Source organism: Notamacropus eugenii, chromosome 7, assembly GCF_028372415.1.
Source record: "Notamacropus eugenii isolate mMacEug1 chromosome 7, mMacEug1.pri_v2, whole genome shotgun sequence".
In the NCBI taxonomy this organism is placed as follows: Eukaryota; Metazoa; Chordata; class Mammalia; order Diprotodontia; family Macropodidae; genus Notamacropus; species Notamacropus eugenii.
Genome location: NC_092878.1, coordinates 102,860,985 through 102,875,870, shown reverse-complemented (window position 1 = coordinate 102,875,870; position 14,886 = coordinate 102,860,985). Strand labels below are relative to the sequence as shown.

The window sequence follows — 14,886 nt, the reverse complement described above, 5'->3', positions numbered from 1 at the left end:
TCCTGTCATAGCTTTCACTTGTTTGCTAGTGAAAAGGGGTTTAAGAGGTACACCCAGGATTCCTTAAATAGAAAGAATGCTCTTGGATAACTAAACTAGGATTTTTGCCTAATGGCCTTTCATATCTGGGTAAGGTTGGGTAAGAAAGAGAAAAAGCACTGTATAATTCAGATATCTATGAAATATACACATCGGGACAAAAAGATGTTTGGAAGAGCTGATGTGTTTGGAGAAGCTATCTGCAGGTCAAGCAGAGACCAGGGCCTTTCCTGATCTCTGACCAAGCAGTATCCCAAGCCATCTTCTCTCTGTGCATTAGAACCAGAGGCGGTCTGGGATTAGGACCTAGGCTTCTTCTGGATTTCTAGCCGGTTTTCAGGGCAACCTTTGGAACTAGTACAACCAGTGCATCATTTTTCATAGTGTGACATATTCTTATCCCTATTTTATGTGTATAAGTTTTTAAGTCTAAAAGTCAAGAGGCTGTTTTCTTTCCTCTGGAGTAACTCATGCTAATTTTTGTAGGAGTTAAGTGGATTTTGGAATTTAGACCAATATCTGTACCCTGCCCTCCATGTAAGGACAATTTCTAGTAAAGCAGTTAGTGCCTAAATCAGGATCTTTGCAGAGTGGTACGTCAGTGAAGGATGTTGACTTATTGACTGACTAGTGGTAGTGGTGTGGGAACCGTCACCCATCTTAAAGTTCTCCCTTAGAGGAGTAGTGACCACACTTGTTCAAGAATACTGGTGCAGTTTATAGGTCTCCACATGGGATAATAGATTTGAAGCTGAAAGAGACCTTAGAGATCATTGAATTCAACTCCCCCCCCACCCCTCCCCCCCATTTTAAATATGAAGGAACTGAGGCCCCGGTGATGTAAGAGTAACTTACTTGCTCAGGAGGCTCACACAGGTGAGGGAAGAAAATATTTATATATCACCCACTATATGCCAGGCCCTTGTGCTAAGGGCTTTTTTTTACAAATTTTATCTCATTTAATGCTCACAATAACTCTGCAAGGTAAATACTATTGTTCCAATTTTACCCATGGGGAAACAGAGGCAGGTCACACAACTAATAAGTGTATGGAGCCAATTTGAATACCTGATTCTGAGCTCAGTGACAGTAAAATTGTTTTTGCATATAATAATAAGACAGATGATAGAATCTATATAAAGCTTTAAGGTTTGCAAAAATATGTGTTCTCCAAATTCAGGTCTCAGTGAATTCAGGTTGGGGGTTTAATCCACTGTAACACCTACTTGCCTTTATTATCTCATTTGATCCTTCCAACAACTCTGTGAGGGAGGTGCTTTATTATTCCAGTTCTACAGATGAGGTAAACAGGACAAGTGGGTTAAGTTTCTTGTTCCAGACCACATACCTAGTGAGTATTTGTGGCAGCATTTGAACTCAGATCTTCCTGACTCCAGCTGGGTCCAGAACCCTAACCACTATTCCAAATTTGCTTCTCAAAGACTTGCAGAGAGCACAGCAGAAAGAGTATTACTGGACTTGAAGTCTGTGGACCTGCCCGATCATTTACCACTTACATGACTTCGGGCATATTTCTTTCAGAGCCTCAGTATCCTCATCTGCAAAATAAGAGAGCTGGACTATTTGGCCTATAAAGTGCTTTATAACAATGATCCCCTGAACTTATGAACAGCCTGCTATGGAGAGCAAAGCTTTTCCCCCAGAAACGAAGGGATTCCTTCATGGCCAGTGATTCTTTTACTAACTTAGGCAGTTTGCCTCTTGTCTAACAAATGAGGTCTCTAAGATAAACACGCTAACAAGACTCTCCTCTTTTCCTTAAATGCAATCAATTGGCACGTTCATAAGCCAACACAATACCTTGCCTCAAAGCCCATTCACTAGTTTTTCAGGGACCAATAGCTACTGCTGTATGTGTGGCACAAGCCTGGTCTCAGTTCTCTGCCCAGAGAGTTTCACAAAAAACAAGTTACCCCCACTCCTCTCTCGGCAGGCATCCGGTGCCCAGCCTAGAGAGAAAGACTCACATGTGGCCACGTGCAGGGCTTTTCATCCAAATGAAAACTAAACAAGCCCCATTCGAGAAGAGGGAGCCCCCGATACAGAGATAAAGAAGCATTAAGAAAAAAGTCCCACAAAGAAACCAAGTCTGTGACATTACCCTTTGTTTCCCCGCTTGCGTTCCTGAAGTTGGCAGGATCACGAAGCCGTACAAAGCCCCTCTGTCACACAGGGACAGTCCTGCTTGGCATGGCCTGCTTTAGTGGGTCCAATAGTGTGCCAAGGATCATTGGATGGGTAGACGGTCTAGTTTCCCTGAAAGTCGGATGTAGATTTCTCTCCAGCTTCCAAACTGAGCCTATGCCACAAAAGCCAATGCCATTATGACCCAGAAAACAAGGAAGTGTAGTTATGGTTATGGAGAGGAAACCCTGTGGGTTTGAGATGCAGCCCCTCCCAAAGGAGTGAATGAATTAAAAGGAGACTTTGGCCATAATTCTCCTTTCCTATTTTCTCCAGTACCGATGCTAGACAACAATATTACTGGAAAGACCGTTGTCTCTAGAGACATCATAGAATCTAGAGCTAGAAAGGACTTCTGATCCAACCCCCTTCATTTTGCCAGTGAGGAAACTGAGGCACAGAGATGTAATGTCATCAACCCAAGATGATCTAGCTGGTTTCTGAATCAGTTTCTGAATCTAGGTCTTCTTGACTCTAAGTCCGGTGTCCTTTCCTACATGCTATGTAGAAAGCCTGGGTTCCAAACCAGCTGTGTCACCGTGGGTAAGTCACTTAACCCTAGTAGATTTTGGTTTCCTCATCTGTAAAATGAAAAGATTGGTTTAGATGGCCTCTGAGGCCCCTTCCAACTCTAGAGCTATGATCCTCTCACCACACAATCCTTGTTTGAACCTGACACCTTAGTATGGGCAAACTTAGCCAGGTCGATGCCAACCCACCCAACATTGCTTTTTCATGTTGTTCAGGCAGTGGCCCCCTTAAGTATATTCTCTGGTTCTGCCATGTGAAGTTTTAAAGCCTTCTTTCCCACAAAAGGAAAATAAAAAACCCAGCATTTGGGAGTGGTACTTAAGCATATGGTTTGAGCATTTGGTGAATGTTTTATGAACCAATGAAAGACTTGCCCTAGACCCCTTTAGGTGCCAAATGAAATTTCACTTTAAGACACCCCAGCATTTAGCCAGAGAGGGTGTGACCCCAGGTGACTATTAGCCCAAGAAGACTATGAAATCTTTGCTTCTCATTCTGTTAGGGAGACCATGTGCCATGGGGAAAGTGGATTGGGCTGTGAGTCAGAAGACCTGATTTTTACCATAGCTCCTATACTAACTAGTTGTGTGACTGGGTAAAAATTGTTAAACCTCTTTGGGCCTAAATTTCTTGATCTGTAAAAAGGGTTGGGAGTGGGGGAGGAGGGCTATACTAAAGGTCATCATAGACTGTAGTGTGGTAGATAAAGCACTGGACCTGGAGTCAGGAAGACTTAAGTTTAATCCTAGCTGTGTGACTTTAAGTAAGTCATTTCATCTGTCTGCCTCAATTTTCTTTTCTATAAAATGGAGATAATAATATCTGTCTCTCATGGTTCTTGTGAGGATAAAATGAATGACTATTTGTAAAGTTCTTTGCAAATCTTAAAAGAGCTATGTTAATGCTAGCTACTGTTGTTGTTACATATAATAAATAAATAATCCTGGCTTCAAATCCTGCTTCTGACACTGGATAAGCGACCATTGGCAGGTCATTTAACCTTTTTGATTCTCAGTCTTCTCATCTGTAAAGTGGGGATAATAACTATGGTACCTATTTTATAGGATTAGGAGGATTAAGCTAGGTTGTGATTCAATGATACTGTATTTCTCATATTAGACAGTCCATCTACTGGCTCTAAGCATTTTCATTGACCGTCCCCTGTACCTGGAACTTTCTCTCTCATCATCTCCACCTTCTGCCCTCCTTGCCTTTCTTCAAGCCTCAGCAAAAAGCCTGCCTTTCGCATAAAGTCTTTCCTGAACCTGCTGAATGTGAGCCCAATTTTCCTTAGCACCTTCCCTCTGTTGATTTGCTCCTGTTTACTCCATCTATAGGGTCACTAAGTGGTGCAATGGATAGAGCACTGGACTTGGAATCAGGAAGCCTCACCTTCCTGAGTCTCAAAACCCAAGTTGTATGACCCCTGGGCAAGTCTTTCAAACCTGCTTACCTCAGTTTCCTCATTTATAAAATTAGCTGGAGAAGGAAATGGCAAACCACTCCAGTACCTTTGCCAAGAAAATCCCAAATGAGATCACGGAGAGTCAGACACAACTGAAATGACTGAACAACAATGAGATTCTGTCTATCTTTTTTGTGCATAGTTTCTTGCATGGTGTGCTTCCCATTCATCAGACTGTAATCCTTGAGAGCAGAGAATGTCTTTTGTCTTTCTTTGTATCCCTAGAACTTAGCACAGTGCCTGTGTAGTAGGTACTTAATAAATATTTGTTGTTAAATGATGGCTGTTATTATCTAATAATGTCCCTTCTAGCTCCAGATTCTCAGGAAGACCTTCAGAAAGGTGAGATTTCACAAAATCACAGAGGACCTCAATTTAATAGTTTTCCTTCAAAACATTTTTATCTCCCTACCTCTCAAAATAGCACTCATGGATAACTCTGACTCGCAAGACATTTTTCCTAATATGGAGCCAAAATCTTTCTCCCTGATACTTTTCACCTATTACTTCTGGTTCTTCCCTAAAGGGTAAAGCAATACAAGCCTAATCTTTCTTCCACATGATAGCAGTTCAAATACTTAAAAGAAATCTCTGTCTAGGCAATGTGTGTTGTAGACCTTTAGGGAATGGGAAAGACCCTGCTCTCTGGGGTGGTCAGAGAAATCAGCATCCAGGTGGTGGGACCTGAGCTGGAATACAGGTTTGTAAATGCACCAATCCTGGGTTTGGTCAGGCAGCAAGGGGCGGTGGCTCTCTCTCACTGGACTTGGGTCAGGAGACCAGATTTCTATCCCAGCTCTTAAACTGTTTGACCAACGGTGCATAACCCCTCGGAGCCACAATTACCTAGTTTATGAAAGTCCAGCAAGGTCCTTGCCCTATCTTCCTTCACAGGGAAAGTGCTTGGCAATCCTCACAGCTTGATTAAAATGGGAATTCTTTGCCTCTGCTGAACACCTTTCCAAACAACAGGTAACTTGCCATGTGTTATTGACATGTTCCTTAAGAAACATGGGTAAATCAATTGAAATGTCTTCCAAGGGAAGTTTCCCATGGAAAGGAACAATGGTGTGAATTCTTCTGCAAAGCAAAGTCATGGGAGAATAGATTGAAAACTGGAAGGGACCTTCAAGTCCAGTACTCTCATTTTACAGATGAGGAAACTGAGGCACAAGGGGTTAAATAACTCATCCATGGTCACACAGCTACTAAGTGTCTGAGCTAGTCTCTTCCAATACATGGTAACACTGTTCACTTACTGCTTATCATGAAGGTTATCTATCTGTACAGTCAGCCATCTTTTATCAGCATTAAGGGGGGAAGGGGTGCAGAAGGGAAAAAGTGTTTCTGTATTGCATACTACATTCCAAGCTCTTTTTTCAAATATTATCTGATTTGATTCTCATAACAACCCTGTGAGATAGGTGCAATAAATATTTTCATTTTGTATTTCAGGAAACTGAGGCAAACAGGTCAAGTGACTTGCTCTTGTCCAGGGTCACATAATAATAATAATAATAACTAACATTTATAATAATGATAATAACATTTATACAGGGGCAGCTGGGTGGCAGAGTGCAAGTCGAGAGTCAGGAAGACTCCTCTTTCTGAGTTCAAATCTGACCTCAGACACTTACTAGCTCTTGGACCTTGGACAAGTCACTTAACCCTGTTTGCCTCAGTTTCCTCATCTGTAAAATGAACTGGTGAGGGAAATAGCAAAGCACCCCAGTATCTTTGCCAAAAAACCCCAAATGGGGTCATAAAGAGTCAGACAGGACTGAATCGACATTTCTATAGCCCTCACTATGTACCAGGTACTGTACTAAGTGCTTTGCATTTATTATTTCATTTGATCCTCACAACAACCCTGGGAGGTAGGTGCTATTATTCTTATCATCCTTTCACAGATGAGGAACCTGGGGCAAATTGAGATGAAGTGACTTGCCCAGAGAGCTAGTGTCTGAGACCGGATTGGCACTCAGGTCTTCCTGACTCCAGGCCTGTGTTCTATCCACTGTACTGCTCAGTACAGCCTATAACCACGTTTCCTTGGAATTTAATTAAATTTAAACGTTAAACATCAAATGAATTTTAAGATTAAATTAATTTAAAATATTAAATCAGTTTAAATTTCCTCCTAAAATTAATTTCAAATTTAAATTTCAAGTTAAATTTTTAAAATTAAAAAATTTAATATTAAATTAAAATAAAAAAAATCAATTTTTAAATTTTAAATTTAATTAAACCTTAAATTATTTTAAAATTTAAAAACCACATTAATTTTAAATTTTAAAATGAAAAGGATTTTAGATTTTAATTAAATTTTTAAGATTAATTTTTAACATTGATATTTTTAAAAAAAAGAAGGCCCAGAAAAGTCAATATACTTTAATTATTAACAAAAAGTCTGTGGCAAATCAAGCAAGCATTTAGTAAGTACTTACTGTGTGTCAGGCACTGTATTAGTAGCTGGGGATACTAAACAACTTCTGTCTGCCCTTCTGGAGCTAACTTTCTAATAAGAAAGTCATGTATACAGGCAACAGAGAAAACATATACATATATACACACACATATATATAGGACACACACACACACACACATATATATGTATGAAACATATAAATATAGAAAAATATACAGTCAATGAGTGGCAGGCAGCCTTGGAGGCATTGGAAGCCATTTGGGGAGACCAGCACAGACCTCGTCCCAAAGGAAATGCTTGAGCTATGGCCTGAAGGGGAAATTCCATGGAAGCAAAGTCCCCAGGAATCAAAAGCCTGGAGTGTCTTACCCTCTGCCCATGCTGTGAGCTCATTAGTCAACTGCTCAAGGATAGAGGGCTCTTCCCTTTCCATGTGACCATGGAAGAGAGCTGGGGGCTCTGACAGAGGCTCTAAGGGATCCCTGAGAATTTCTGGAAAAGAAGGAAGGACACAAGTAACAGGTAGCTTGTTCAGCCAAAACAAACAAACAAACAAAACTGCTTGTCCAATGCCCCCAGTAGGGTGTGTCCTATGAGTTTCTGCCTTCTGTTCCATTCCTAGGAGCTGCCATCTTGTCACAACAACAATAACTAACATTTCTATGGTACTTCCTGTGTGCCAGGTACTGTGCTAAGTGCTTTACAATGATTTTCTTTTGTGATTCACCTGGGAGGTCAGGTATTAATTAATAATAATAATAACTAAAATTTATACAGGGCTTACTATGTACAAGGTATTGTGTTAATCCCTTTAACATTATTATCTCATTTTATCCTCACAACAACCCTGGAAGGTAAGTGTTATTATTATTCAAATTTTATAGATGAGGAAACTGAGGCAAATGGCAATTGAGGCCAGATTTGAATTCAGGTCTTCCTGACTCCATGTATCTAAGTACATATAAAGGAATCCTATGTACCAAAGTGTTCATAGGACAACTTTGGGAACTGGAGTCAGAGTGGGTACCCATTGATTGGAGAATGGGTACTTGGATTATGATATTTGAAAGGGATGACAAACTATTGAGCTAAGGAAGGACAAACGAGAAACTTGAGAAGATTTGCATGACCTGATGCAGAGTGCAATAAGCAAAAATGAGAGAACATTGACTAGAATCATGTCAGTTTAGAGAACACTTAATGGAAGCCAGATTCAGAGTCCTGGTAATGACCAATCTAGATGCTGGAGAACAGAATTTGCAGTCAGTGGACTGAGGTTCAAACACACTTAATGCCTCTGGGCTTCATTATCTTCCTCCATGATAAAGTGAGGTAGTTAGCCAGGTTGGATGAACTCTGAGGCTTTTTCTTACTCTAAGCCTGTGATTCTTTCAGCAGATGGTTCTTTAAGACTCCAATTCCTTTAGAGGTGGGGGACTACAGGTGCAGATTGTTGCCTATACCATCAAACTCAATCACAAGATTGGTTGGTTTTCCTTAACTTTTTTAAAGGATGGGAGTTAAATCCTAGGGGAACAGGTGGGTGTAATATCTGGAAATAACTGGTTTTTTTTAAAGACCTCTGTTAAACTCACTCAAAAACACAAAACAAATAAAATCAGACCTAACTAGACTTTGAGGTAAACTTACAAGCCAGTGAGAGAGAGCTGGATCAAGGGTTGATTTTTGATTTATTCCTTCACTTCTTTTAAACACACATAAAACACCAATCCCAACTGGCTGCCTTTAAAAGGAAATTAAACTGCGAGAAGTACCTGATGGCATCCAGATTCTTGCAGCGGCCCCCAACATGAAGTCACTGCTGAGTTCAGACTCAGTGCCTTTGGGCAACCTAATTCAGAATGCCACATTACTTTCCTGCTGTGGCCAGGCTGCAAAGGTGAAATCCCAGAAGCCTAAGAGACCAGCCTATACCTCCTCCTCGCTTTGGCCCTTCAAGGTCAGCCACAGCTGTCTTTAGGCAGGTGTGTACCCACACAGCCCTCCCTCACTCAAAACAAAGTCAAGCGCAAGTCATGTCATTATTTCTCTGATGGCATGGTCATCTTCGGCAATGAAGGATGAACACACACACACACACACACACACACACACACACACACACACACACACACACACACACACACACACACACACACACACACACACACACACACACACACACACACACACACACACACACACACACACACACACACACACACACACACACACACACACACACACACACACACACACACACACACACACACACACACACACACACACACACACCTCTGGCGGAACAAAGAGTGCAAGATGTGAGTGATGGAGAACACAGAGCACCTCCTGAAGGGAAAGTCCAGATGCAGGTAAATAGGGTCCAACCATAACCAAAATGGTGGAGTTCTTGAGTTGGCATTAAGAACCTCTGACAATCAGTCCACTCCTACCAGACTTTCACCCTCCCCCAGCCCACATGCCCAACCAAGCATTGTCTGACTCTGCTTTTTGCTTTTCTAATTCAACTCAGTGAAGGGGAAAGATATTAGTTCAAATCCCAGTTTAGCCATTTCCTATATGCATGACTTTGGCCAAGTCTCAATCTCTTTTTCTCTCCTTTTCCCTTTCCCTCTCCCTCCTCCTTTCTCTCTTTCCCTTACTCCCTCTCTCTCTCTCTTTCTCCCTCTCCCCCTCACTCCTACCTCTAAGGTCCCTTCCAGCTCTAAATCTATACTATTGTGAATATTAAACCTTTATATAGAAGCAGTCAGGTGGTGTAATGGATAGAGCCAGGAGTCAGGAAGTTTATTTTAGTTGTTCAGGTGTGTCATGACCCTTCATGACCCCACAGGCAATAGTGCATCAGTGCTGTCCATGGGGTTTCCTTGGCAAAGATACTGGAGAAGGTTGCCATTTCTTTCCTCCATGGATTAAGGCAGATGAAGGTTAAGTGGGTTGCCCAGGGCCACACAGCTAGTAAATGTCTGAGGCCAGAGTCAGGAGTCAGAAAGATTCTCTTTAGATTGTAAACTCCATAGACGCAGGGTCTCTGCCATACCTACCTTTAGCTGAGTGCCTGATACAACAGGGGCTTAATAAATGGTTATTAAATAAATGAATGAGTGAAAATTGATCTGGAGCATATGTGTCATCCTAAAGTAACTCAGGATATAGTTTTGTTACCCCGGGCAAGTAACTGCTCTCTGCCTCAGTTTCCTCCTCTGTAAAAATGAGGATAATAGCACCTACCTCCCAGGGTTGTTGTGAAGACCACAAGAAATAATAATTTGTAAAGCTCTTTATGAACCTCAAAGTGCTATATAAATGCTGGCTGATGTTACAGTCATAGATTAAAGGACCCATCCATCCAACCAGATCATTTTATAGATGAGGCAATGAAGGCTAGAGGGCTGAAGCAACTGACTTACGATCACCTAGGTAATAAATGACTAAAACAAGACCTGAACGCAGGTTCCTTGATATTTCTTCTTCCTATTGCACCACACTGCCTTTCTAAGGAAGATGCCATGGGGGAGCTGGCACCTTGTCACAATTAGCTCTTATTTGGGCTTCCGATAATAGAAATAGTGAGTAGATTCCCTCTCAAAGATATTAGTTCAAAGCATTGATAAGGAATATTGACTATCTATCTGTTTCATGTTTGCCTATTACCTATCCATCTTTATTAATGTTTATCTTTGATTATTAATGTTTGCCTATGTATCATCTCTATCATCTTTTTCAGTAATGTCTATTTTCTATCTCTATTATCTTTGTTTATTAATGTTTGCCTATCAACTGTCTATCTTCTATCTTTATTAATGTCTTCCTCTCTATCATCTGTCTTTATTAGTGTTTGCCCATCCATCCATCCATCCATCCATCCATCCATCCATCCATCCATCCATCCATCCATCCATCCACGTTAACTAACTATTGCTTTAAGACTGGCAAAGCACTCCATGTATATAATCTTTTTGGATCCTTACAACAATCCTGTGAGGCAGATTCTTTTTTATCCATGCTATTCATATGTTTCTGTGCATTACATGCGAACAGAGATTAGACCTAACATTTTATTAATAGAATGAATTCTGGGTACAGAAACTCCTTCTACCAATGCAGCTGCAAGTGAACAACTTAGAGGACTGAGAGGCTGGCTTGTCCAGGAGCACACAGGGAGGATGTGTCAGAAGTAAGCCTTCAAGGTAGTCTCTCTGTCCATCACACACACACACATACACACACACACACACACACACACACACACACACATGGTACAACAACATATCTACCATTCACGTGGAGTGGAAAAGAAACTGCTCTTGTAGTGTTGTAAAATTTGGTGGCTTTCCATCCCAACAGGCAAATGTTCTCTCTCTGAGATAAAAGAATTCCTGAGCAAAATTTCTGCATACCATTCATGGCCCTGCCTATTCTGTCTCTGGAGAGGCATTCAGTTTTGCATCACCTGGGGTTCAAAACCAGTCATTGCAGAGGCCAGTGATTACTGACTGAATGGCCTCTGTGGAGCTGAATTCCTGGTTTTTTTTTTTTTCCCTAGAGTATATGGTAACTCTGAAACTTCTCTTAATGCTATTGCACAGTGTCTATAGCTTATTTGGGCATTACCAGACAAATGAGTGAATTGACCATTGGAGGTCTTGGCCGGTAGGATAGGAATGGGCGTGGCTGGGTCAGGGTCAATGCCTGAATGGAATTCCTCCATTAGCCAAATTGAATATTTGACTATTACAAACACCACCCACAATAGAATATGCTGAATAAGTGCTTACTATATCTCAGACCTACCAACACATTCCAGAATTTACTTATCCTGTTCACACATCAAAATAAATAAATGAACAAAAATTATATTAATGGCTAGCATTGACATAGTGTTTGAAGGTTCACAAAGTGCTTTGTAAATATCATCTCATTTGATCCTCACAGTAACCCTGGGAGGTAGGTGCTATTATTATCTCCGTTTTACAATGGAAAAATCTGAGGTTAAGTCACTTGCCCAGGATCACACAATTAGTAAATGTCTAAGGCAGAATTTGAACTCAGGTCTATATCACTCTAGTCTCAGTCCTTTATTCCCTGTATTGCTACTGCCTCCAGTGTAACCATCAGTTTCTTTACTCTACCCATCCCCACCCCCTCTTTAGTTTGGGGTAGGATAGAGTGAGTTGCACAAGATAATCAGTCACAGATGCCTCACTCTGTGGGCTATTTTATATTTTTCATTGGACTGGGGGAGGTGGGCATTTGCTGCTTGTAACATTCAAATATTCAATTTGCACAATGGGGGAATTCCATTTTCTTCATATTATTTCTCAGAGAATACTAGGATTCAGATTTGTATTAACATTTAGATTATATTACACACATGTATATAAGCACATTATATTCATATCAAATAGTTATTGACCTTTCTCTAATAATTCCACATTATTTTACTGAACAGTGGGGATCATTCCCAGTGCTACCAACAGTGAATGAATGTGCCTGTCTTCACACAGCCCTTAGGACAGTTACCAATTAAAACCTTTGTCCTCTTTGTCAATTTAATAGGTCTAAAGTGAAACTTCATAATTTTAATTTCTCTTATTCTTGGAACTTTTTTCATGTGGTGGTAGATTATTTACATTCCTTTTTTGAAAACTATTCTCATCTTCCAATCAATTTATTGGGAGAAGACTGTTGATCTAATATAGCTCTGCTAATTCCTAATATATGTAGAATATTTGACATTTACCAGAGAAATTTGTGCAAAGATCTCCACTCAGGAGATTCTCTTCTTATGCTAGTTGCATTGATTTTGGTTTTGAGTTGATTTAGTTTTTTCTAATCAAAGTTTTTTTTAGTTTATCTTTTGTGAACTCTCTATCACGTATCTAATTATGAAATCTGTCTCTTTTCCAGTAATAAACATGAAAGGTACTTCTTTGTATTCTTTTCTGATTCTGTCTATAGTGGGATATTTTATGCTTATATTATTCAGTTATTTGTAGCTTACTGCGGTATATGGCTTAAGATGCTGTTTTAAGCCTATTTTCTGCCATGTTTCTTACCGTTCTCCCCCCATCTCAGCATTTTTTATAGACTTTTCTCAGTCATTTGTGTTCTTGTATCTATCCAAAGTCTCAGATTTAAAAACCATTCTATTGTATTAGGTCTAGTATGTTATACTTGGCCTTTAATATTTTAAATCCATGAAAATAACCTAATGCAGAAGAAAGTATTACCATGTAACTAATGCATGCAAGAATATCTGATCACTGCAGGGAAAAGTAGAAAGATAATGAACTATTTTATAGAAATAACTTCTATGAATGTAGTATTTCAACAGCACTTCGTTACTGTAAGAAAAACTGTTTTGAAATTTTTCCTGGAGGATATGGCAACACCCAACTAGTTCTTTCAAACAGACTTTTACCCATTTGTTGGCCACTTATCCTCGTATCTGGGTGAATTCTCAGTGGTAGGTCGTAGCCAGTAAAATGGAAACAAATATCTGAGTGGAATTCCCCCATTGCGCAAATTGAATATTTGAATGTTACAAGCAGCAAATGCCCACCTCCCCCAGCCCAATAAATGAGATACTCTTAAAGGTAAAGTATAATACAGACCAGTCAGTTTACCTACCCAATACATACGTAATCTATCTGGCCCTTAGAGGAAAAGGAAGGCTTCAACTAGATATGGAAGGAGTGTGCTCCAAACATAGTGAAGCATTTCTATGAAAGCATAGAAGTAGGAGAGCATGGGACAAGATTCAGGAAGAGCTAATAGTCAGATTTTTCATGTGGGGTAGAGTATTATCTCAGTCTCTGAAGAAAAGATGGCCTTTCTCCTCACCAAGGCCAACCCCTCTACTTGTATCCTTGATGTCATCCCAGCCTGTCTCTTCCTATAGATTGCCACTGCAATAATCTCTCCCCCACCCTCACCCGCATTTCTTTAAACTCTCTTTCTCTCCTGGCTCATTCTCTGCTTCCTATAAAGACACTCAGCCTTTAGCCCCTAAGTTATTCAAGTCTTGATGATACCTTTTAAGGAAAAATTAGCTTAACATGCATGGGGGCAAGGGTTAGGATGTTGCTCTAACTACATTTTGATAGAACCAAAATACCCTTCTGTAATTTCCACACTTGACTGCTAATTCTTCCCTCTTGGGCCAAACAGAATAAATCTAATTCTTTTGTGTAGGAATTCTTCACATGCTTGAAAACAGCTATCACATCCTCATCTAATTATTTTCCTCTATGGAATAAACATGCCCATTTTCTTCAACCAGTCCTCATATAGCACAGTCTTAAAGCTTTTCACCATCCTAGTTAACCCTTATCTGAATTTTCTCTGGCTGTCAATATCCTTCTTAAAAAATGGTACCCAGACCTGAATATTGAAGTTCTGATCTTTCCCTCTCTGTCATAGCCACATCCCTCCATTTTGTCCTCAAGGACAGCATGAGAGAAGATCTCCCATTTCTATACCTTCACAGTGCCTGTCCCACATTCCTGTAATGTGCTCTCTCCTCATTTCTTCCTCATAGAGCCTCTCTCTCTTTTAAAGTATAGCTCCAGCTTCTCCAGTGTTCATATTTTCCTTCCCAAACTATCTTGTATTTTTTACCTTTGTATTTATTCTGTAGACAGTATGCTTAATACTCTCTTGTTTATTTCACTAGTAGTTCCTTGTAAGTAAGGATTAATTAATCTATTGAATTTGTATCCCCAGCACCTAACACACAGTAGGCACTTAATAAATGCTTGTTGATTGATTTTTTTCCTCTCCACCTAGTCCATGAGAGTAGTATGACAGGCTTTGTTAAAAGCTTTGCTAAAATCTAAGCAATAATGTCATTACTATATTTATATGTATGATACATATATAATATATATGTTTTTTGATCCTCAACAACTTTGTAAAGTAGGTTGATACTATTGTCCTATTTTACAGATGAGAAAACTGAGGCTGAGAGCTTAAGTGACTTGTTGACTTTCACATAGGGGCAGGTAGGTGGTACAGTAGATAGATGTCAGGCCTGAAATCAGGAAGACTCAATCTTCATGAGTTTAAATCTGGCTTCTGACACTTAGCAGCTGTGTGACCCTGGGCAAGTTACTTAACTCTGCCTGTTTTTCCTCATCTGTAAAATAAACTGGAAAAGGAAACGGTAAACCACTCCAGTTTATTTGCCAAGAAA

At 40.1% G+C, this 14,886-nt stretch overlaps 1 protein-coding gene across 3 annotated transcripts in view; it reads left to right on the top strand.

The window, feature by feature from the left end:
- ENPP6 (ectonucleotide pyrophosphatase/phosphodiesterase 6) overlaps positions 1-14,886 on the top strand; it is a 182,614-nt gene that overhangs the window by 889 nt on the left and 166,839 nt on the right. The gene's annotated exons all lie outside the window — the stretch shown is intronic.